Below are 25,960 nucleotides of genomic sequence, written 5' to 3' on the forward strand. Positions count from 1 at the left end.
AAAAATGTTCTATCATATTACTTACAAGAAGCCACACTTATAAAGGGATTGCAACCACTAATAATTATTAATTGGATCCTTTGATAAATGCAAAAGTCAAAACACAGATATCATTCTCCCTTTGAAGCTGATGGTAATATTTCCTCCCAAGCAAGTACTAATGGAGAATTCAAGGAGAAATGTATTAATCTTTTTACCATCCAGAATAACCCAAAAATGGCCGGAAAAGATCATTAAAAAGCAGCAATGGATAAGCCCAAAAGGCTTCAGTACAAGAATAATGACAAGCACAGGAGATCAATTCTCTCAAAATCTTTCTTGATAAATACCTTTCAAATAGAAATGCCTCTTATTTGAACCGAGTTCAGATTCTGGACAAGAATGATTCCTTGCATGATCTTTTGCATTTTATCTTACACATTCGGATCTTTTTTCCAAATTTGTATCACCATAACTAAACTTAATGCTTTCTCAGGGATAAATAACACAAGAAATTATATACCTGTTGTGACCATTTCACACATCGCCCCATTGCAAATGGGGACCCCTGCTTTTTTCTTTCTAGGGTTTGTTCTTTAGGTTTTTTAGGGTTTTGTTAGTTAGCCTTTGCATTTTGAGTGTCGCCGAGGGGATCACCTGGATAGCAGGTTCTGCTTGAGTTAGGTCAAGTTGATAAGTGATGTCCTGATCCTAAAATTTGGCCAAGTCTGAAAGTCCTGATCCTGAAATTTGGCTAAGTCTGGAAACTGAAAAACCTCCAAAAACTAGATTTTGCAATATAACTCCTGGAGGTCTGAAACCACTCTCAAACATCCTGAAAGTATATATGGAATCTTATACTTAAATGTTATATTCCATAAAATTATCCTGACAGAGAGTTCAAAAAAGTCAAATTTCGCTCCTGACCCTCTCAGGAGGTCCAATGCGAATCTCGCCCCTGACCCTTCCAGAGGGTCCAAGGCGAAAATCAACCTAGGACTCATTCCTGGTCTTATTTGACCAAATTTTGATTTGCAAAGCATTTTGTTTGGACTTTGGAATTGATTGAACACCTTGAAGAAAATGATGAATTTTGGCCAAGATTGGGAATTTCGCTCCTGACCCTCTCCAAGGGTCCAGAGCGAAATTCATTGTGGATTTCGTTTGCCAACTCGCTTGAATTTGAAACCTTGTTCCTGGCCTTGAAAATGATCTTACCTTGCCCTGTGAAGTGGTTTGAAACTAAAGGATTGAGCAATTTAGCCTAGATTGTAAATCTCGCTCCTGACCGTTGCTGAAGGTCCAGGGCGAAAATGTTGTTCAAGTTTATTTCTCGCTAATTTTGCCTAACTTGTTTTGTGCAGGGTCTCCCGGAGAGAAGATTGGACGTAACTTGATACAATTGAAGGTTTGAAAGCATGAAAATTGTTGAATTTTGAGCAACCAAGGCAAAATCGCTCCTGACCCTCACTGAGGATCCAGGGCGAAATTCTTCATGAAGGTCATCTTTAGCATTGTTGTGGTCAAGTTGAGGTATCAAAGGCAGATGAGTAGTGAAATATGCATGATGAAGCCCCCAAACTTGTTTGAAGATCAAGAGATGAAGGATTTTTGCCTAGGAAGGACAAATTCGCTCCTGACCCTCTTTGAGGGTCCAGGGCGAATTTCTTGTGAACACACTATTTTATCACTTGTTGGACATGAAGGTATATTCATAGCGTGAAACAAGGAAAGTTCTTCCCTATCAAGGTGATTTCAATGGGAAAGGTGAGAGAGAAATTGTTCAAATTTGCAAAAGCGCTCCTGACCCTCACTGAAGGTCCGGAGCTAGTTTCTAAAAATGCAATTTTCTTGCAAGGACAAAACAAGTTTTGTGATTGAAATGAATGGAAGAAGGTGTGTTTTGCCCATTGAAGATAATTTGGAGGGCTAACGAAAGATGGATAAGCTTGAAATTGCAAAATCGCTCCTGTCCCTCTCTAAGGGACCAAGGCGAAAAACTTAATATCCAACCCTTCTCTCCAAGTTTGGACAAATCTAAGCCAAGGCGCAAGTTTGAAATGATGTTTAAAAGGCCTTGAGGTGGAATTGAGATACTAGGATTACGAATTTGGATGACAATTTGCAAATTCGCTCCTGTCCCTCACCAAGGGTCTAGGGCGAAATTTCTAAGTGTGCCCACTTTCCTTGCATTTCGAGATAACGTTTTGTTTCCAACACTCAAAAGGGAGTGGAGAATGATGTTCTACGCCTTTAGGGTAATTTGAAGTTGAGGTAATTAAGAATTTGTGCAAAAGACTCAAGATCGCTCCTGACCCTCACTGAAGGTCCAGGGCGATTTTTGCAAAACGAATAGCTTCCCTCCAAGATTACGCTAAGGCAAGGTTGTGCAAAGATGGAAAAGGTCTTCTAAAGCATGGTGAACAAAGATTTGACTTCAAAATTTGATAATCCTAGCCTAAATTGCTAAAGTCGCTCTTGTCCTTCACTAGAGGCCCAAGGCGAAAATCTTTAGAACACCTATTTTGCCTTGCGGAAGCAAGTTGAGCATGCATGGAACAAGTGAAAGAGATCATTACTTACCCCACAACGAGAATTGACAAATAAAAGGTGAAGGATTAAGAGCAAAAGTGAAAAGGCGCTCTTGTCCCTTTCCAAGGGTCCTAATGCACTTCCCTCCTAGAGATCAAGTGAAATTAAACTCAAGACTCCAATTAGAAATGCCATTTTAATGCCTAGATAAAGTCTTGGACAGGAAAATGAGGAATCCAAGGCCTAAATTGAAAGTTCGCTCCTGACCCTTGCCAAGGGTCCAGGGCGAAGTTGGTAGCATTTTTTTTATTTTCACCATATTTGAGCGTTGATATCCTCCAAATTGCATTAGATGCCAAATTGCTAAATTCGAAATATTTGGAAAAATTAAATTAAATTGGCATTTAATAAAAGACATTTTGGCATTTAATAAATTGATTTTAGGCCTTAAAAAATCAAACTTTTATTGTGAAGGCATTTAAAATTAATTTTTATTAAAAAAAAAATTAAAAGTTGAGCGCACAAGGCATTATTTTGCCTTTATTTGACAAGTCGGCCTACTCCTTTTGAGGTTTTATTTATTATTTCACCTTTTATTTGCTAGGTCGGCCTCATGGGTAAGTGGAAGGTGAGCGCTCTATATATTGGAGGTGTTGTTTCACAATTCAAATCATTCAATCATCCTTTCAAGTGCGAATTTGGAGAGCTAATTGAAGGAGCGAAATCTAGCTGGAGTGGAGCGAATTTCTACTAAGTGTGGAGACTAAGGAGGGCGAAATTCATATTGAAGGCTATTGGAGAGGTGAATTTCTTCCTAGATTGGAGGATAATTTCCAGATTTTTTGAAGGTATTTGAAGGCGAATTTCCAGATTTTTGAAGAGGCTAGTGGAGTTTATTCTTTTCCAAGCTAGAGGAGGCGCAATTTGTTCAAGAGAAGGCTTTGATCTACACTTTGCCTAGCGAAATTCATCTACTTTTACATCATTTCTTAGAGTTTAATACTCAAGAGGAGGTATGGCGAAATCATCTTGACACCCTTGTTTAAGGTTTGATTTTTGGACATTTGTTTAGGAAAATCTAAGTATTGCATGGTTAATTAAGAAATGATAACTCAAGATTTATCATGAAGTTTCCTAATTAAAATCTTACATCTTCCTTTTAAGTTTAATTTCTACACTTCAAGATATATTACTAATTGTGAAATGTTGTGTAGGTATCAAGATGGCGATTCCAAAGCCCGGAGGATCTACAAGTCGGCAGGCTCTCATCAAAGAAGATCCGGTCCAGGACAAAAATGATCTCTTCCAGCTCAGTATCATCAAGGAGGATCAAGCAAGGATAAGGGCGACCTCCTCCAGTCTAGCATCGACCAGGACGGTCTTCTTCGGTCAAGCATCATCATACTAACCTCTTCCAATCCAACATTCCAAGGCGAGGTACATCATCATCCTGCACATCAAAGACAAAATAAATCAAAGCAAGGGTTCGTTGAAGAAGCAGAAGAGTTAATTAAAGCTAGCTTCTCAGCAACATCAAATTGGCATCAACCAAGTGTCAGACGAGGTGGCATCCCAGTCATCACTTCTGCAGTCGAATTGGTCCACCTCAGCATGTCCAAATTCAATGTACCTAACTCATGGAAGGTGGCACAAACTTCTATGTACCTACCCCAGCTATCTATTGGTCGAATTTTCCAGAGAAGACATGTGTCCTAAAGATATAATTTTATCATTGGTCAAGCATTAAATGTTATGTAATGGTTGTAACAAACCCTAATTAGGGTTTTCATTATTGAATCTTGGCCATTGATCTCAAATTGATCTCAGCCATCGAATTGTATTGTGGGCACTATATAAGCCTCGACTCTTCATTTTGTAAAGGCAGTTGGAAGCAGTTAGAAAGAAGATAGATAGAGAGTAGTTAGAAGGTGATTAGCTAGTTGATAGAATAGCAATTAGAGTAGAGTAGAGAGAGAAGGCAAAGATTGTTGCCAAGATGTTGTTGTAAAAGACTTGTAACTTCATTGAAGAAATGGTGAAATTTATGGGTCGATTCGACAATTTGCATGGTCTCTATACTTCTCATATTTGATTTCGTGTTATTAGATGAGTGCAAGAAATGTGCTTGATTGATGGTGAAATTCGTATATCCATACTACTAGCAGTTTGTTGATTGCAGACTTGCCTTGTGTAGTCAACTGGAATCATTCAACTTAAGCTTAACTTCAATTGTCGCTTCTTCATTGATATGCATCAGCCTGATGGTGTCTATGCCTGCAGTGATGATTTGAACATCATAAAGCTTTCCTTCGAAGATCGCACTAACCTTGTGGAGATGGTCCTGGGATGTCAAAACAAGACTTAGTTAAAATTTCATCAAAGATCATTCATTGCTCCTACATTCTTAGTGTTAGGATTAGATCCTTTCCTCGTACTCATCTTTTTCCCTTTTTTTCCAAGTCAAAGCTAGTAAAATCCTGTGTTCCAGCAATATTCAAAGCAAATCAGAAGTTCAGTCATCAAGTGTAAGTCCCCTTGTGATTCCAGCAAAATCACATCATACCACAAAGAGCTTATCCACACTTAGAGATCCTACAGCGAAGAACCTTGAAGTCACCCTGATTGATCCTTTTCGCGATATCTTCAACATTCAGAGGCTTTACTCAAGAGAGGATAAGGTACCCTTGGGTATTTTATTCTGTGTTTGATAGTGTACAAAAAACACGTCAACAATACCCAAATAAAATTGTTACATTTGCCAAATTTATGTTCTGCAAGCAAGATGAACCAGATAACAAGGGGTGATAAGGTTTTTTTTTATTTTCCTTTCAATCCTTATTGTTTTTGCTATTTCCTACAAATTAAGGAATTATGACTGCAAATCAAGCGTTTTGACCTAAGTTACCAGGTAGCCCCCATTAGCCAAGCCAAACAGGTTCAAGACTGGACCTGATATGTCATATCCAGGGTATTTGCCCATTTCATGTTCCAAGCATCCTTGGTATGCTATACACGTGCCCAAGGCACCCCTGCAGTGCAGTGAGAAAATCCAAAGGGTAGGCAGCCATTTTCCACCACAAAAAAACAAATTTTAAAAGCATATTTTAAAATCAAAATAACCCTAAAATGCCCATCTAAATCATACAAGAAACCTTAAAAAAAAAAAAACAGAAAACGCATTTTGAACATAACTATCACTCCAAACATCCATAAAATATTGTTTTTCATTGCCCGAGATTGTTGCTGTCTTTGAGTGGTGGTGATCCAGAGCCGTCTGAGGATGGTCCAGACTTCAGAGCATGTCGGGAGTCATCCAAAGCAGTCCGGAGGTGACAAAACTGAGAAAAACCGAAGATCTAATTTTTTGGTAATTTCTACATTCTAGTAAATTTTATTTTCGGAAGTCTTTGGAGCAAAATTTGGGGTTGAAAGTCTCGTCGGTCCTTTAAATTGAATAGCCAATTGGATGTCTTGGAGACCTTTCCAACAGTGTAAGCGGTTTCGAATTCCGAGCATCGAGCAAAGAGTTATAACCCCGCCAAGTTGGGGTATCAAAATTCCTAGTTTTTTTTTTTTATTCAAAATTTTGTTTTGTTTTAGTCAGCATAAAACTCTTCATTTCGTATTCATAACAATCTGGAGACTGCTCACATTCCAAATAATTGTATAAGACTTTTGGATGCAAACAACTCTTCTACAAGTTATGCTATTGTCCATTTTTGCAACAATACTTGCAGGTGTCCGCTTACCTTTGTTGTTAATTGAATTCTCTGTCAAATTCAGATCAGGTAGAAAAACTCCAAAGATGCCTTTGACAAGTGCTACAGGGATAGTTTAGCTAGCATCAAAGAATAGGGATGTAGCCCCTCAGCATGCCAACTCGGATGCTTCTTCTGCACAGCTTGTCACAATTTCTCCAAAGAATGAGGAGGCTGTAATGTCCCCTACTAAATATATATATACAGATATGTATAACTGTATTAACAACAGGAAAATAGATCAGAAAAAGAGAGATGTCTTACCAAAGGCAACCTTTCTGTTAAATCCTATAAGACACCTGTAGTCATGAATCACTACCTACACAACAGATATTTGAAGTTACGCAATTATATGTTAAAGGATGGTGAAGATAATTCATTTTATTATATGATTTGGAAACAAATGTATGACCAGGTTTGCCCAACCATCCCATTCTGAGCCCAAAAGCGGTCATCAAGCTCTTTTGGCCCTGGCAGCAGATTAATCATCCACCAGGGTGGCCTACTCGTTATGGTGTGGGTCTTATCCCCTATACCTTATTTCATTATTAATTAATCTTCTTAGGCCAGTGAGCCATTGGATGTTAGTGGTGGCTTAATTCTGTCAAACCCAAGCCCAGAAGTGGTCACCTGCCCTCCTGGCCTACTCATTTATTAAGATTCAGTAGGTGGCCTACTTGGGTGGACAGTATTCCCCTCTACAAATCCCGTACCTCCCTGGAATGATATCAACTTAAGTGTAGATTAATAAGTTCGTTGTAAATGTAGGCTAATATTTCTGTTTACTGTTATTAATTGATTATTCAATCCAAAATTTTATTGTTTGAGACCATTACTTATTTGACAGATTGAATCAAAGGAATGCCTGTATTATTGTCATTTTTCATTTTATTATTAATCCGAATCATAGTTCTCAATATCTTTATACGAAGTTAATGGTTACCACACCAGATATACAGAATACAAATTTATTAAAGTTATTTACTGTAATATAATGTGATCCTTTTGCTTTATGAATGTGAACGCATCTACAAATTTACTATGGATTTCTAGATTTATTACAGATTAATTTCAGTTACCAAATTAAGGACAAATCTATAAACATATATAATAAATTAAAACTGCTTTAGAAGCTTAATGACTGTAACAGCATTTACATTTTATTTTCTATCATACGAACTAGATATTCCATTTTCTGGGTTTCTAACAGACTTACCTTGATCGGTTCTCTTCCACTGCTCTTTCTCATTGACTATTCTTCCTTTTCCCACGTACCAACTCTTCTTGCTCTTACTGATTCTTGACATTGGGCCAAATGCTGAGATTGAGCATTCCAAATAGGATATATTAAAAGATGTAAAGATTCCATGATCCTCAGAGAATGGATTTGATATCCACTATATATCTTGCAATATCGAAGGAATGCATCCTTTAGTTTGTAAACAGTCGTACTCCTCCTTGATCATATCTCTTCATAAATAATTATTATTGTCTGAATATTAGTTACTTGTTCTAATCGCACCATTTCCATGAATAATGGTTATTAGCACAAATTGATTTGCATATCAAATCGCTGCTTAAGTATGATTGTTGCTCATTACGATATATCAATCTGCCTTTATGAAGACTTAATCGCTGCTTATAACAACTGACTTTAATTAATTACAACTTCTATCTTTTTATCATCATAATCGCTGCCAAAACACTTAAGAGTTAAGACTGATTATCATTGTCTACTGCTGAGGGGACAATCTCTGACACCTGCAGTCCACTTGGTATTTACTTCAATAATTAACTTTATTTATTTTATAGATTACCAATCAGGATGAAAGCAGTTTTTTTTAATATATAATTTTTATTGAATATATTTTTTGAATTTATTTATTATTATATTTGTTTCTAATTATATTGTTATGATAACGAATATTTATTTATTACATTTTATTTTATTGAATTTATAATCGGGGGCATGACAGAGGCTACTACACATGATACAGGTAGGAGGAGTGGTGCTGTACCTGCTTGTGGTTCAAATGAACCAAGTGCTGATATTGATGTTCTCGATAGAAAACAAGATGAAGATTATTGATTGTAATTTGTATTGATTTGATATTTGACATTGAATTATCTATCATCTTTATCACTATGACCTACTTCTCCAACTCTGTTTCTTTTTTTTTGTATTCTGCAAAATATGGGTATTTTTATCTAATTTTTATTATACATAATGTACAGCTGTACATCAAACCAAATTTGGGGAAAAAAATCACCATACCAATGTACCCAAAACCCAAACCAGCAAAATAGGTTTTAAATGAAAATTGAAAGTTTTCAAAAAGACTTTCCCTTAAATCAAGAATCTCTGAGATGATTTATTTTCACAACTTTCCCATGTTTCATGATTCACAAAATTGCATCCAACTCAAGAGTTTAAGCTTCATCTAATTTTCACAATTTTTCAAAACTTACCAAGTTTGTCCAGTACTATGAATCATGCTCAGAAATTGTCAAAGTCCATTTCAGAATCCATGTGGATCATAATGGTTTGTTTTCCCTTTCTGCTGGCTCCAGTAGGGTTTTACTGTTTGCCAAAGGTTTCATGGAAATTTCAGGGGAAAAAACCTCATATCTTTTCTCGAAGATATTCCGCAAACAAATTTTAGGAGAACATATCAATGAAAAATTTCTCTCTTCCAGACTAGGGATAATAAATTGCAAAATTAAAAAAAAATAATTACTAGTGTTTCCAAAAGAACTTCCTAAAATTACAAATACATCTAGATTTGAAGGAATACAATTCATGTGATCCAGGTGGGAATTATGTTTTGAATTTACAGTTGTGATCCAGATGGTCCAAATAATCTTTAAGTTCCCATGGCTTGGAGTAATGGTAACTCATAATCTGCAGTACTTCCGAATGCTCTCCTGAAGTTTGTGGTATCTCCACAACCATCATTCCATCTTAAAAATTCCCCACAAACTTTGCTAATGGTACAAGACAAAGTGAGCAGATTAAACATGATGCCATCCAAGCATGCAGAAAACTTTTTGCAGTTGTTGGCATCAACATTGTCAAGGTTCCAAGCACCTATGTCATGTCCCCTTTATGAGCAATCAAATTAACTTAATAATTTAATATTTAGTTGCTTGAATATAACTCTATTTTATTAATAGAATGCACGAGAATTTTATTATTAAATTAAATGGGTTTTTCAGTATGATGTTCTAGTGAATAAAGTAAAAATTAAAAGAAATATTTAAAAGGTCACTCCTGAAAAATAAATTGAATGCATGATTCAATAATCGGATGATTACATTGAACGATATACACACGTATATATAGAGGTTGCAAGACGATGTTCTATAATTAGAACATAACGTTAAAGTTAAAGATTAAAGAGCTAAACGCTAAATTAAGCGTGAAAGCTAAATTAAGCTTAAAAGCTAATTAACTAAAAAGAAAAAGCTAAAAGCTAAATAAAGCTTAAAAGCTAATTAACTAAAAAGATAAATGCTAAATAAAGCTTAAAAGCTAATTACATAATAAAAAGCTAACTTAACAAGCTAAATAAGTCGACCACTAAAAATAGAAGATGACCATTATAGAAGATATTAATATTATTTTAACACCCTCCCTAATGGTCAACGTACTCAATACCCTATAGAAAACACTACAAGTGTTATGATCACAATGCAAAGAACACTCTACTACAGGGAGACCCTCCCAGGATCTGCAGAATGTAAATGACCGAGAATACCAAAAGCCATCCAAGCGAATGTAGCCTTCACACGCGAATTAGAGATCTGGCACACACGAATTACTGAAGCCTGAAACAATGATTTTGAGGAAAAAATCAGCAAACCCTTTTGCAGAAAACTGACTGCAAGATACCACGGTTGCAGAAGTACGCCCTGGCAGGTGCGACCCAAACTACTGTAACAAAGCTCGATTTTTGAGGAGAAAAATCAATCAAAACCAGAGAACTTTGCGAATCACAAATCCCATGTGAACTTCGCATATTACAAATGATTTTTTAGGAAAAAATCGTAAAAACCAGCAAACAATTTTTGAAGAAAAAATCGTGAAAACCTAGAAATCCCACGCAAGCTTTGCGGATGACAGATAACTAAAACCTTACGCGAATATCGCAGATTACAGATGAGATAATTTTTAAGGGAAAATTATGAACCCTGTGAACAATTTTTGAGGAAAAAATCGTGAAAACCCTCCCATGATTTTTTTGTGGAAAAAATCAAAAAACCGACAAACAAATTTTTAGGAAAAAAACGTGAAAACCCTAGGACCTGTAAGACGAGGTCTGCCCTAAATCAATCTGATAAAGGTAATGATATTCAGATATCGTAAACATGCACTATTTTCAGGTGTTGTGGCAGCTGTTGAACTTTTGACTGTGTTCCAACATGATGTTGGTCAAAGATGCCATCACAAAAATGGAGGTTGAACGAGCTCAACCTAGTGAAAGCATGAGACAGAAGAATCTAATTCAAAAATCAGAATAGAAGCAGCTGCAAAAAAAATCTAAAACCCTGAAGAAGAATTCTGGCACGAATTTCGAGGTTTGGAAGAAACCCATAAATTAAAATTTTCTACAAACTTAAAACCTGAAATTTTTCCTGAAAATAATCAGAAAAAAATAATAATTTGCAGAAAATAAAAAAATACCTCTGATTTTTTTTCTAAAAAAAACGCAAAAAAAATAGGAGCAGAAACCCTAGGTCGGATGTACAACATAAACGGCACCCAGAAGACACCTGACGTCCACAGAATTAGCAAAAATCGCTGACTATTTTGAAATTCCAAGGCAAATTCGCTGGCACAAAATTTGAGGCACGGAAAACAAGGCACCCAGACAAATATGAGACCAACACAGAAAAACTCTCAAAAAACCCACCAAGAATCTGAAATCAAAATGCAAATTTGACGGCTCAAAAATTGAGGCATGGAAAACGATGCACCCATAAAAATCTGGCAACGACCCAGTTGAGATCTCAAAAAACCCACCAAGAATCTGCAACCAGAATAAAATTTCGACTTGAACTGAAGGGTCAAAAAGCCTAGTCGAAAATTGCAGAAACCCTAGGAAAATTTTCAATCTGCAAAAAAAAAACCTCCAGCTTGTAGGCCTGAAAATCTCCAGAACTTTAAAAAAAACATGAACTGCTGTCCAGCACAAAGAAATTCGCCCACGAACCAGAAACCCTCAAAAAGCCTTCAAAAAAGCAAAATTGTTTTTTTATAAAAAACAATTAAAAAATATCTAAAAAATATTCCAGAAAGAAGGCCATGAATTTTTATTAAAAAATTAACCAAAAAAACTTTAAAGAATCCCATCGACCCACTCTGATACCATGAAAAATAAATTGAATGAATGATTCAATAATCGGATGATTACATTGAACGATATACACACGTATATATAAAGGTTACAAGACGATGTTCTATAATTAGAACATAACATTAAAGTAAAAGATTAAAGAGCTAAACGCTAAATTAAGCGTGAAAGCTAAATTAAGCTTAAAAGCTAATTAACTAAAAAGAAAAAGCTAAAAGCTAATTACATAATAAAAAGCTAACTTAACAAGCTAAATAAGTCGACAACTTAAAATAGAAGATGACCACTAAAAATAGAAGATGACCATTATAGAAGATATTAATATTATTTTAACAACTCCGTTATTGAACTTAATGAAATATTAAAAAACGGGAATTTGGAAAGACCTTTAGGAAAGTTCCTTGGATTGTTATAAAAGGACATTTTGGGAGCTCATTTCTTCAAGCTTGGATTATTTTTCTTCGATTTGGAATTTAGAGAGCTTCTCAGAGTTGGAAACCCTAGGGGTGCTGGATGTGGTAGTGAGACTAGTCTACCCTAGCCAATGGTTGGAAATTTCAATCAAGGATCTCACAGTGGATTCGAACGATTAAAGTTATCAAATTTGTGAAGTCTCTTTCAGAGAAAAGTTTGCAAAGCTGAAGATTTATTGATATCTGATATTCATCGGCAAGTATGTTATTCGATGCCATGGAAATATAATATTTTATGTCGGGCAATTAATTATTACTTTTTCTACATTTTGGATTTGGCCACATAGAAATTGAAGCATTGTATTCTAAAAGTTTGCAAGTAATTTTATGTTGTTACTTTGGAGTAAAACCAAAAGTTAAAAGAGGAAATAAGGATGCGTGGGTTTTTGCTTATGTATTTTTGTGAGTTTTATTGGAATTTGCATATTGGGTGTGAGGATCATTGCAGAAGATAGCCACTTTGCTGGCTGCCAGCCCTAGTAGCAGGTCATGGGAAAAAAAGTAGCAGGTCAAGGATTATTTACCTCTATTTGGAAATTGAGCCTCCACAATTTGGGGGCAAAAATCAATGCATATACCTAGCTGCAGTTCTGAGAAGGAGAAGTGTGAGTTTTGCTTGCTGTAATGTCCCCAATTTAGCAAACCATGGATTCTAGATGATTAGCCTATTATTTTGACCCTCATAGGCTAATGAGAATGGTTAGAAGGTCTTTTGAGGCTTGTATCATCTCCAGTGTTTAGTGATTAGCAGTTTTGGCTTTCGTTTGAGGTCTCCAGGACTCCGTATGCACTACTTACTATTTATAGTAAGTCAGAGTCACATAATGGGGGACCCTTACTATTTTTAGTAAGGTGTGTGGTCATATGCGGATACCTCAGCTCAGCACCCTGTTCAGACGACATTCAAAGATATTGAGTATTTATGGAGTTATTAATGTTTATTTGGCTCAAATAAATATAAATTAATTAAAAGGGTATATAATATTAAGTTATAACTTAACTTAATATTGAGGGTCACGTCATCATTAAAGAGGGGCCAATTATTCAATAAATTTAATTGGCGTCTATCCCAAGGTGTAAAAGGTGAAATATTAAATGTTGCAAATGTAATAACATTTAATTATGAATAAATGAGCTTTTGGAGGGAAATCAACTTCTTCATGAAGTTATATATATTCAGCCTTGGGAATTGAGCCATTCATTCTATGAGCATTTGATAACTTGACATTTATGATTTCTTGGCATTTGGAGAAAGCAAACCCAAGGGTTTCTGCATTTCTGCAAATCAGGGCATTGGAGAACATAGTATCTTCATTGTGACAGCTACCTGAGGTGATGAAGATCTTCTAAGGGTTGCTTTTGAGTTGGTTGTAACCAGCAGTCAAATTTGTGAATATTGGAGGTCATTTTTGGGATAAATTGGAGATGTCTCAAGGCTGCAATTAATTAATTCTGAGGACTGATATACTACAGCAAGGGCGGCATACATAGAGGGCACAATTTCATCAAATATTGTGAAGTTTCATCACCATCAAGGGTTGCAGCATTGTTACAAAGCATATCGATTTGTACATCAGGTTCCTTATTGTTTATTTGCATTGTCATATCGATCTGCAAATTGCTGCTGTAGATGTCCTTTAATATCAGACTTATCATTGTAGTTGATTTATGAATGTAAACCTCTACTTTTGGCAACTACATGTTCAATTGTATTTGGCGAATGTATATAATAAATGAGGAATCAGTTGCAGGCCAATTATTTGATAATATGTCTGTATTCAAGGTGATAGTAATTTGCATGCCAATTGTTTGTGAAAATACCAGTCTGCTGTAGGTGTTCATTTCTAGCTTTTAATCCATGTATATGCATCTGAAAACACAAAAAACTATTGCATGTTCATCCTAGAAGGTTATCTTAATGTTTTACAATCATTTGCAAGCAATAATATCAAGTCTGAAGTCTTATATCAGTCATATGCCTAGTTAAACTGCATAACACGCAGAATTATACAGCATCCAAAACTGCATAACACGCAAGTTATTGTCTGAAAACTAGAACAGCAGGTTAACAGACAATTGTTAGTTAATATTCCCTACACTTTCAGTCATATAACAGCAGGGGATATTACACTTGCATATTCAAGGGCGTATGACAGACAAATGGTCATTGTTAGTGTTGGACTTCTCTTTAGGCGCTGGAACTTCTGGATGTCAGACCTGTCCTTTATTTGGTCGCTGGAATTTATTAGACTCATTATTTGGTCGGCTCAAGTCAAAGACATAGGGGTGGGAGTATTATGTTCTAAATCTGTATAAGAAATTAATATCTGCATGCTTATTCATGCATTTTTCCTGCTATGTAAACTTCTATTAAACTGTTGAGCGCTGATTTTTGTCAAATGGTGTATATCTTCAAACTCATGCATGAGTAAAGAGTCACTTCTTCCAAGAATTAACGGTCAGACTTAAATACTCCGATATTATTACAAAAATTTATATTATATTTTGTTACCTTCATTGCACACAAAGACAAACCAAGGAACTACAAACTGAAACAAACCTCCATACTGACTACAACATGTCTTTTGAAAGTACAATTTAGATACATTGGTTAAACTCGGGAGGGGAACTTAACAACCTACAAACCGTACCTCCAAGATTCACTCATAACATATATCACTGCCAATTGCCAACAATGTTGCAGCCCTCATCCTTGAAAGAGCAAAGCCCTCCCTATAACTGTTACAACTAACACCATTCAGCTCAACTATAAGAAGGTGAAACATCACAAAGAAGATTAACCTTTTCAACCTCCATCACAAATTCTTTATCCATCACAGCTTTGTAACATTATGTATCTATCTATATCAATAAAATCCATAAGCATAACATACTCATACCATAGACATAGATAGTGGAAGATAAACAACCTTACATCTCCCTCAAGACAATGCCACATACAGAATGCACAAATTAAAAAAATTGTTTACATCAGTTCTAGTATCCCTCCTATGCATGCTTCAATATATAACACATCTAGATAACTCCAGAAGTTCAGACAAGTGGTATCAAAGTCGATCATCTTGGTACTGTATGTTCCATTAAACAAGCGCAAAGTTTCTAAAACTTGGCATCAAACTATGAGATTTCTCATAATATCTTCCATGTCATTCTAAGAAAGTTTTCATAGTGAAAAAACACAAATCAGAAAATGCAATACAAGCAACCCAATAACAAAACTGTTGAGACATGGACCAGCTAGGACTCAAACCTAGGACCTTCCATACGCTGCTGGAGTGCTCTACCACTGAGCTACTGGCCCCTCTTGGACCAGTCCATTGTCGGTCCGGGTGTGGCTTATTTCCAACACCAACAACCCCCCTTAAGCCACACCTCTTGTGTGCTTGGGGCTCCTAGCCTGGACCTGGCTCTGATACCATGTTGAGACATGGACTAGCTAGGACTCGAACCTAGGACCTTCCATACGCTGCTGGAGTGCTCTACCACTGAGCTACTGGCCCCTCTTGGACCAGTCCATCGTCGGTCCGGGTGTGGCTTATTTCCAACAACAACAAAAGCTCTTCAGCAGCAAAATATGTTTCTATTCAACGTGTCCTATTAAACAAGCTCAAAGTTTCTAAAGCTTGACATCAAACCTTGATATTTCTCAAACCATCTTCCATCTAATTCTAAGAATGTTTTGATAGTGAGAGTGTAAAGTCCCCACAAAAATATTTCGACAAACTTGCAAAATTTTTGATTTCCTACTCCAAGACAATTTGTCAAACAGTTGGCCAAACATTGACCCGGTAAATATTTCTGAATTTAGTACGTAGGAACAGCTGCAACTATCTTTTATTATCATGGGCATATTCCCAAACATTTGCAAGCATTGAACACTACATGGATATTTTAACAAAGAGTTGTCATGCATCAACCTTTTATTGACAATTTCACAAACAATTGGCCAACATAATACCTGCTGGTATTTAATGTCAAAATACAATAGTAGCAGCAACTGATACGTTATAGATCAAAGAACCATGCAATAGACAAATATTATTTTATGCATCTTTCATTATAGTACCATATATTTGTCAAATGTTAATATTCACATTAGAAAATGACCAAACTCACAAGTAGTGCCTTCCAAGGGTGATCATACGGCTGGAAAGATGTTGATTTCTCCTTTGAACATCAGCAAGTATTGAAGTGGTACTGTAGTGGGTACTATCGCAGCCTTCAAAATATAATAAATCTTCAATATTTTCACTCAAAACTAAAATTAAACAAATCTCCTTTAATCCGTCCAATCAATGAAGAACAATTGTGAATCCCATATGAATTCACTCAATCAACTAGTTCGATTTTATTCCACGAAACTGATTGCCAAAAAGGTTTTTATACTTTGGCTAAAGAATGAACCAAGCTCAATCTCTCCAATAAACTAGGGTTTGATAAAATGCATAGAATGTCTTTTTAAATCCTCCTTTTATATGCACTTTTTAGCTAATAAAATATTATTCTTCAAAATTCTCCATCTCCCTCCAAAAGTGACTTTTCAAAAACTTTAATTTGAAAGTACTTTTTAATCTCCTAGAATGACCCTCTTTTAAAATTACTTTGACACTAGGCACCTTTAATAAAATAATTAATTAAATAGAAGTTGTCCTTTTAATATAAAATGTCACTAGACAGCTTAATTAATTAATTATTTCCCTTACAGCATCCAAATTAACCTACAAGAAATTAAGTACACTAAGGGTCTTTCTGAAATTCTTTACACCTAAGAAGGTGACACGATAGACTAAACACAAATCAAAAGATGCAACAAAATTTCAAAGGCACTTCAGCAGCAAAAGATGTTCCTATTCAACCAATTCACCAATACCCTTAAATGGATGCTTCCATAAACTCAATCATCAAGTAATCATTTTGAGATCGAGGCCCTCCAAAATTTCAAGTGAATTTTGGCATTCTATTGTTCAAGGCTAAAATGAATGTAGATGTCATATATAATTGGCAAACTAATTAGAAACACAATACATACTTCCACTTGCACCCACCCCCACCGGCCCCCCCCCCACCCCCAACCAACCAACCAACCAACAAAAATTTAGAGTTTCAAAAACAAGAACATTTGGAGGACACAATCACAGAGAAAAAAGATCCCCTCATCACCCTCCCACTGCCCCCAACAAAGTGGGGATGTTTCCAAGATGTAATACAAAGGCAGAAGATCTCTTCCAGATGTCCCACCTATTATGGACATAGCGAGGATACTTTGATGTCCCCAAGAAGGCCTGGGGTCTTCTATAAGTCACTCAAGCATCTCAACAATGATAGGAAGTCCCTACGGCCTAGGTAACAATAAAGTTCTTTTTCTTTTTCTTAAACATTTAAGAAAACAAATTTTCTCTATGTCATGATAATGATTTTGATTTGTGTCAAGCTTTGAACAAACAAACAACATGATAGCATGTTTGGTTGACCTTAGATGAAAGAAAGGATATCTACAAGGTATTAGATGCAAAATAGACAATTAAAACAATTAATATTATTTTTGTTTATTCAGATGCAAACACTCTTATCTTAACTTTATGAAGCAATCTAGGTATGGGGTTCTGTTGACGTGTATTTTGTACACAAACACAGAATAAACTACCCAAATTGTACCTTATCCTCTCTTGATTAAAGCCTCTGAATGCTGAAGATATCGCGAAAAGGATCAATCAGGGTGACTTCAAGGTTCTTCGTTGTAGGATCTCTACGTGTGGATAAGCACCAGTGGTCGTTGTGAATGTTGTTTCTTCAAGGGGTCTTACGCACTTTCTGAGAAAGCTTGTCCGTGTCATGCTCTTTTGACTACAGGAACAAGATTTTCCTAATACTAATAGATTCTCAAAAAAGATCAAAAGATAAGGGTTTCAAGAGATGAATACTAATCTAATCCTAAGAATGACTCAATGTAAGCTAGACTTGGTAAGATTCGACTAATTTCAGTATTGCCAAGGAATTACAACTCTACTGGAATTGATGCGATCTTCTAAGGTGGTTAGTGATTTTCAAATCATCAAGGATGTAGATACTATCATAAAGATACATATCAATATCTCAACAATGATTGAATGTTTGTGCAATCTCAATATCTCCAGTTGACCACACAAGGCGTCCTTACAATCAGTAAGAAGCTAGTGGTTTGGAACATGAATCTCACCAAAGATCAAGCACAACACTTAGTCCTTCAAACTTAAATACTACTTCGACCGAGAATGATTCAAGAAGATAAACAACCATGAAGATAGCCACAAGTATTTGCAATAAAACACCATAACTTCAATATTTTATTGATCTCAAAGCCAAATGGACAACAATTGCTCAAAATTCTTTCTTCACTACTCAACCTTGCTACACAATAACTTTCTTCTCTCTAAGCTCTAACTATTAACTTCCAACTACTATCTCTATCTTCTAATCTTCTTCTAATGACAAAATGAAAATGAGTGAGGGTATATATAGCATCCTCAAATACAATGAACGGCCCAGATCGAAAGAAGATCAATGGCTGAGATTTTGACACCTAAACCCTAATTAGGGTTTGCTACAAAAAGTCCCCTTAGATGAACATTATTAGATGCATAGCCAAATATTTAATTGGCACAAAAATCGAGGAAACATAGACCAATAGGAATTAAGCTGCCACATCATCCTATAACAACTTTTCATCTAGAACTTTGTTCCCTTTCCTATGCTCTTTCTTAGCATATCCAACGAATCTGGACACAATTCCCTCAATCTCAGCAATGGGAATCTCAGGAAGATTCTTCATTCGTTCTTCCAAGTGAATAACCTGATCAAAAGCAGTGAGAAGAGTTGTTTCCCATCCAGGTTCGAGTTCTTTGATCTTCTCAATCAAGAGCATGGTAGTGAACATCAGGTCTCGTTGCTCATCTGTGATGACATTTTCCTCTTTGCAAAAGATGACCTTGACTCTATGCCGAATAAATATTTTTCGCCTTGGACCCTTAGCAAGGGTCAGGAGCGATTTTGAGGTTTTCAACAAGATCCTTCATCATTTCAAGTTAAAACTTTCTCAGGCGGGTGAAGAAAGTCATTCATTTTCCATTCATGTTCAAAACTTGGTCCTTTTCACTGCAAAATGAGGGAAATCAAAATTTCACCCTGGGCCCTTAGAGAGGGTCAAGAGCGAATTTGTCCTTAATCCCCAAAATTCATCACTTTTCATGTCTTCAAATCTTCAAAAGCCTCAAGTGATGTCCAATCCTCCTTCTGGGAGACCCTGCACAAAACAAGTTAGAAAAGTCAGTGACAAATAAGCTTTAGACAACATTTTCGCCCTGGACCCTCAGCAAGGGTCAGGAGCGAACTTACCCTTTTAGGCTAAACTGCTCAAAATTTAAGTCTCAAACTACTTCACAAGGCAAAGCCAGGTCATTCTTAGGGCCAGGAACCAGTTAGCAAATTCATCAAAAAACAAGAAATTGTGTTTAGGATGAAGTTCGCCCTGGACCCTGAGCAAGGGTCAGGAGCGATTTTCTATTTCAGGCATCATCTTGCTTTCCAAAAAATTGATCAAAAATTCCCCAGGCAAGAACACACAATTTCCCCTTCAAATATATCAACACTTAGCCAAAATTGTGAAGGAAATCCAGTTTACAAGGAATTTCGCCCTGGGCCCTCAGCAAGGGTCAGGAGCGAATTTGACATTATCAAGCTCTTGATCCATTTCTTCACCCATTTAACTTAGCCCACTAGATTCACTTCCTTCACTGACCATGCTCAACTGACTCAGACTTGGAAACCAACTGAACCTTACCCTAAAAACCTTCAATCTAGACCTAACCTGAGACCTATTTGACTCCCCTGAAAGTTTTACCTGATTTCAACAAGCTCAATTCTTCAGGAAGACACTTAACAATTTTCCAAAATTTGACTGGACTTAGCTTGAATGACGTCAAAAAGGAACCCTTAAGGTTTAGCCCTAGCCCAGACAGACCACTCACTCACTCAAAACCCTAAAAGCAGAGAGAAGAACAAGCAGAGAGAAAGCAAAAACAAAAGCGAAAAGAGGGGGTCCCCATTCTAATGGGGCGATGTGTGAAATGGTCACAACAGGTTCCAATAAGGACAACCTAAAACTAGCAGCCTAACATTTAATGACAACTATATGCACCAAAAAAAGAAGCATAACCATACTAGTTGCATTAAAATTGATAAATCAACCTTGAACAAGCTTACAAACATTCTCATATGTGCCTTTTAATTTCACAATACAAGAATGAATAAAAATGGACTGTTCTTTTTCTTTGATGGATGGATAACAGACTGATTTCTTCCCCTTTGTTTCCACTATTTTCCTATATCTTTGTTTTGTTTTCTACAACAGTTCCCTCTGCAGTCAGCCTTTCTTTTCCTTAAGCAATCTACCTTTTAATTTACACACGCTATTCAACGGCAACCATTAAACCTTTTTCTTGATCCAAAAACTTCCCCTGCCACTAACAAAGATGCTGTTGTACAGCAAAACAGAATCGCCCAATGCCCATTTTAAGAAAACAATGTTGAATGTCTTTGAGCCAAGGGTATGTGAAATCAAAAAATTGGCAGATTCCTGGAGGAGCTCAATAAGGAGCACTAGAAAGGTTACCAATCAAGAAAATAATGCCTCTAGCCGATTGGTTGGTATAACTATAAACAGCAAATGGTCTCCCAAAATTGGGTTGATCACTAACATTGCTAATATTTCGAGTGGGAAACAGATGAACATGTCCAGAAAAAGTGATATCCTTCAAGACAACTTAAAAACTCCCTTGAGGCCCTAGTAACAGCTGCCGAATAAATATTTCCCACATTGGGAAAATAACATAGGGTAATACCTTGGATGGTCTGATAGATACTGGATTGCCCTCCCCTTTTGGAATGAATGGCACATTAAAGAGCAATGATGAATAGTTAAAAGATATTCAACCCTTGATCCATGTGTTTGCCCAGAACATCAATCAAAGTGATCTTCCTACACTTTTGGAGGTGAACAATGCTCTACAAGCAGTAATCTATCTGAAAATTCATGTTGAAATGTTTGTTAAAGGGATCGCATTGATAGCAAAGGCTCCATGGAAGCCATCCTTTAGGTAACTTACCAAAGCATCATCAGTGGACTTTACTTAGTATATAGAATAGGAGAAAATGGTGGCAGAATTTGCTTGAGGTGGGCCCAAGCCAAATAATTTTACTGATATTAATGGATCTTATTTATATTTTTCATTTTTCTAATTGTTTGTTTAATTCTTCTATTTGTTTGTCCATTCCTTCTCTGTCAGAAAGTCTTGTGCTATGCATAGGCACATTACATATTTTGCCACATTTATTTGTAGTATAATGTGAATAGTATCTTAAGTGTACACATGTATTTGTACCCATGGTTGGGACTTCCAAAAAGATTGTTATCATGTGCAATATGTGTCCCTTGGTATCCATTTTGATTTTGTACAAAGGAAAAGCTTACATGTGAATGGAAAATAAGGAACAAATGTCAAATCATCCATTGGATAATCATTGTTATTTGTTCCTTCGAACTATAAATAGTAAGTTTATATCTGAGCTAAGGATCTTTTTCCTCTCATTCCAGATGAGTTCTTCCATTTGCAGATCTTTTCCTCTGGATACTAAAGACTTTTGTAGTCTTGTAGTGAGTCATGTCATTGTGTGAAGCATCTTATGCAATTATATAGATCTGAGTAGTCTGGCAGAAGTACACTATCAAAGAAGGCTGCTGTGAATTAGTGAATATCACAAGGGATCAATTGTTGTGGGTCCTGGATTTTTGGATTAATCATACATGTAACATTAGATTGTGATGAACCATTTGTTGTGTAATGTCCCCATTTTTATGTCATCCTGTTCTGCGGGCATTAACCAGTTTTCCTAATTTTTTGTAGGTTTCCAGATATGCTGGGAGGGTTACATTGTTATTGGTGAGCTCAATTCTAAGTTTCAGTGGGTTTCGACAGCATTTACTATTTATAGTAAGCCCTTACATGGCACCCATCTTTCTAGGTATTTTTGGGTTTGTTCACTTTGGTCTACAGAGAACACTACTATTTATAGGAAGTGCTTGCATAGCATCAATCTTTTTGGATTTTCTTCGGTTTCTTCTCTTTGGTCCTCAGAAAACACTACTACTGTAAGTGCTTGCATGGCATCAACCTTTCTGGGTTTCTCTGAGTTTGTTCTCTTTGGTTATCAGAGAAAATTGTTATTTATAATATGTGCTCGTGTCGGCATCAATTATCATCTTTCAGCTTCAATTGCTTCTAGCATGTTAAATTCTTTACTCTTAGTATCTTGGCGAGTTTCCATAAGGTGATGGAAATTATTTTAATATTTTCAAATAAGTGTTTAAAAAAATGACTTTTTAATATTTAACTTTAGTGATTAATATTTTATAAAGTATCTCACAAAAAAAGGGACGCCTAGTTGGGAGACATAAGTTGTGTTATAAAAGTCATTTGGGGGCTTCTTTCGAGGCAATATTATATTTAAACATTCCAATTTCCCCTAATTTCTCCATCAAAGTTTATATAATGGGATTTTGGCTCTCATTATTTCATTATGCTTGTGCACACATAACAAGATGCTATTAAAATAAACCTAGAGAGTTCTTTTAGAGATTGTTAAGCACGAAATGAATCTAGTTTCGGTGGTGCAAGATCCAGCCTAGCTGGTTGTTGATTTTCAGATAAAGTTTTTAGTGTTTGCTCGATGTTTGGTGATAAGGGTTTGATGAAAATAAAGAAATATGGAGTTTTTTGATTTGGGTATTCAGGTTTTGGTGTGTTTAATTTCTTTTGGGAGTGTTGGTAAGATTTGGTCTTTTTCTCAGTGCTATCCATACATATTTCAATGCACAGGAACCCGCATTCATGCTTATAACCCTGATTGTTCTGGTTGCCATTATTGCCTCCATTATTCTGATCTGTAGTAATATTCTACATCATATGGGTCATTAGTTGTACTAACTGTTGTTGTCCCTTTGCAAGATCTTTTGTCACCCATATTACCTGTAGCTCATTCACCAAACAAATTGGTAATAGAAACTTCCTCTTCAATCTTCGATTGCTTTGGTGGATCATTGGATCTTCTTCTAAAATAATATCCATGAGAACCCCTAGCTGTATAAGAAATAACAAAAAGAAGCTCAATTCCCCACTGGCTGGCAGGATGGATACATTGCTCTGATGCTACTGTAATTAGTTGGGCCAATTTTTTAACCAAATTTTTGCAATTTTCACAAAGTTTTATACTCAGGCATTTCATCCAACAATTTGCAACCTAGCTGTTCTATTTTTCTTTCCAATTGAATTTGAAAAATATTGTAAACAATTAATGTAGTATCAATTTTGTAACAATCATAGCTTTATTCATACAAAATTACTGCACAAAATATTCGACAGAGAATTTTTTATAGTTTTGTGTATTGTTGATACAATATATCATGGTCAGAAAATTACAAACAGCAACAGTGATTGTTAAAAATCTTAATATCTTGATAATAATCTGCTGACCTGGTCAAATGTACAGCTCATACTCCAACTCAAACTTCCTTAATTTCTTCCCAAGGATATACGGTTCATTTCAAGGTAGGACAGCACTCTTCATAGGCTGTGATTACTCCATGTAGGCTGCAGCAGTATTAAGGCAACCTTCTCGGGGCTGCATAGAAATTCAAAAGGCTTAACGCCTTCCACACATCTATTGACTGCCTTGGAATTAGTAAATAGAGGTACAGTTTACTTTAGAATGTTGCGCCAGCATAAGGAAAGGCCTTTCACAGCCTTCAATAATTTCATCACCACTTTGCAATAGATTTCAAGAGGCACAGCAAGGCTAGGGTACAGCTGGGTGAGTTTGCCCAGCACAAATAAATATATAATATATGGTATTCAATCTTCCACTATACACACTGCACATACAACACCTGTACTTTTGATTCTTCACTATTTGCACACAACACAAAAATACAAAATTTATTATTTGCCTGCAAATCTCAATAAATTTGTACTTGGAGAACTGAAGCCAGAAACTGCAGAGTGAGTTCATTAAGTACAACTGTGAATCCATGATAGATTCGTCTATGAAGACATCTTTCATCTCCAAAGCAAAATACCCCTAGGGTTTTCGTCCTAAGGTTTGTAGTTGAACTCGTACCCCAAACTTGAAATAACAGAAATAAAATATCCCAGATATCCATTCTCTTTTATAGCTTCCCCTGGAAGTTATAATTTAAAATTGACCTTTACTAAAATAATCACCTTTTGGCCCTCATAAAATGACTTTTATTTTATTTCTGCTTTTTAACTTAGTCACTTTATAAAATTAAATAAATAAAGTTACCCAAAACAACTTAAGGAAACTTAAAATAATTAATTAAAATATTCCCTTATTTAATTCTTCAAATCAACCTACGCGAATAAAATAGGCTAATCAGATGCTCCCAAACATCATTACAGTCTGCAAGGTCTATGAATTAATTAATCCAGCCTGCAGCAGTTCACTCCTATCATCTAGAGCTCACCCTCTCACAGACACACATACCCGGGAGTGGATTAGAAGGCCATTGCAGGTTTATACAGAGTGATTCTTCATCAACCATCTGCAGCTCCAGCCCATGTTTTAGTCTGTATACAGTAAGTGATAGTTAACTCTAGAAGTTTTTATCAAATCCTGCATTGTAAGCTTCAGGTTTATTTCTTAAGTCAGCGCATACAGTACTTGTGCCTGGACTATCATATTTTTGTTGAATAATAAAATAAAAGTAAGGCGCCTTTGCAGCTGTTAGTATGGGGATTGTTTTCCAATTCATAACTACAAATGGGTCTAACTGGTAGACTTCTCTAAGTAACGAAAAAAAGAAATTGATCGGTGAGCTATATCTATTTTTCTAGTAGCGTTAGTAGTGCATATACATTTATTACAACCCACATACAGAAATTTTAAATATAGCTCAGGACATCACAGTTTCAGAATTATAATAGTCCATAGATAAGTCAGATTTGCTGTAATAAACTAATAATTTGATTAATTTTTTATTCGAAGGTTTTTACCAAAGTTCATTTCAACTTGTGGTGTTTCAATCCGTTGTTTGGAGTTAAGCATTTTGACTGACACGGGTTTGCAAATTGTATTATTGTTGATCAGCATTAGTTCCAATATGGTATGGCACCTACATTTGACGTCGATTCATTATTTCAACTTGCAAATGTTTGAAATTTCATTTATTTCCTAAGGTTATCCAGTTGTGGTCATTGCACATTGACCATCCACTAATTCAATTATTAATATATTCCAATACAGAGGTGGCTAGTGGCTCCATAGCATCTGCCTATCTATGAATGAAAAATGCATCATTCAATACGGTTTGCAGAACTGTCTTTGGTGACAAATAACCTATATGCTCACAGGTGATAATTAACTTGCAAACTTTCTATTAGGTTATAATAAATAATCTCATATGTAATTTTTACAGGCTTATATATTAACTTTAACTTTCAAGTTTCAACCAACGAAAGCAGAAGGCAACGCAAAAATCAGCTTTTTGAGGCAAAGAAAAAAACTTGAGGATAATCAAAAAATTGAAAATGGTTAAATGTTACATGCACACTAAGTGGTAATTTTCTTGTGAATTCAATTTTAGCAAGTAACTTCCATAATATTTGATCCTAATTTAAAATCACAACCTGCAATGTGTACTTTTATAAGTTCAGTGAATGCACCTAAATAATCATAAATATCTGTTATCTGTCCAAAGGCTATTGATCGAATAACAGAACACTGGTAAAGTAAA

The 25,960-nt window shown here is 35.8% G+C and overlaps 1 protein-coding gene across 3 annotated transcripts in view; it reads right to left on the reverse strand.

Moving 5' to 3' along the window:
• Window positions 1-25,960, reverse strand: part of LOC131036397 (uncharacterized) — a 160,025-nt gene that overhangs the window by 74,519 nt on the left and 59,546 nt on the right. The window lies entirely within an intron of this gene.

This window comes from Cryptomeria japonica, chromosome 5, assembly GCF_030272615.1.
Source record: "Cryptomeria japonica chromosome 5, Sugi_1.0, whole genome shotgun sequence".
NCBI classification, from domain to species: domain Eukaryota; kingdom Viridiplantae; phylum Streptophyta; class Pinopsida; order Cupressales; family Cupressaceae; genus Cryptomeria; species Cryptomeria japonica.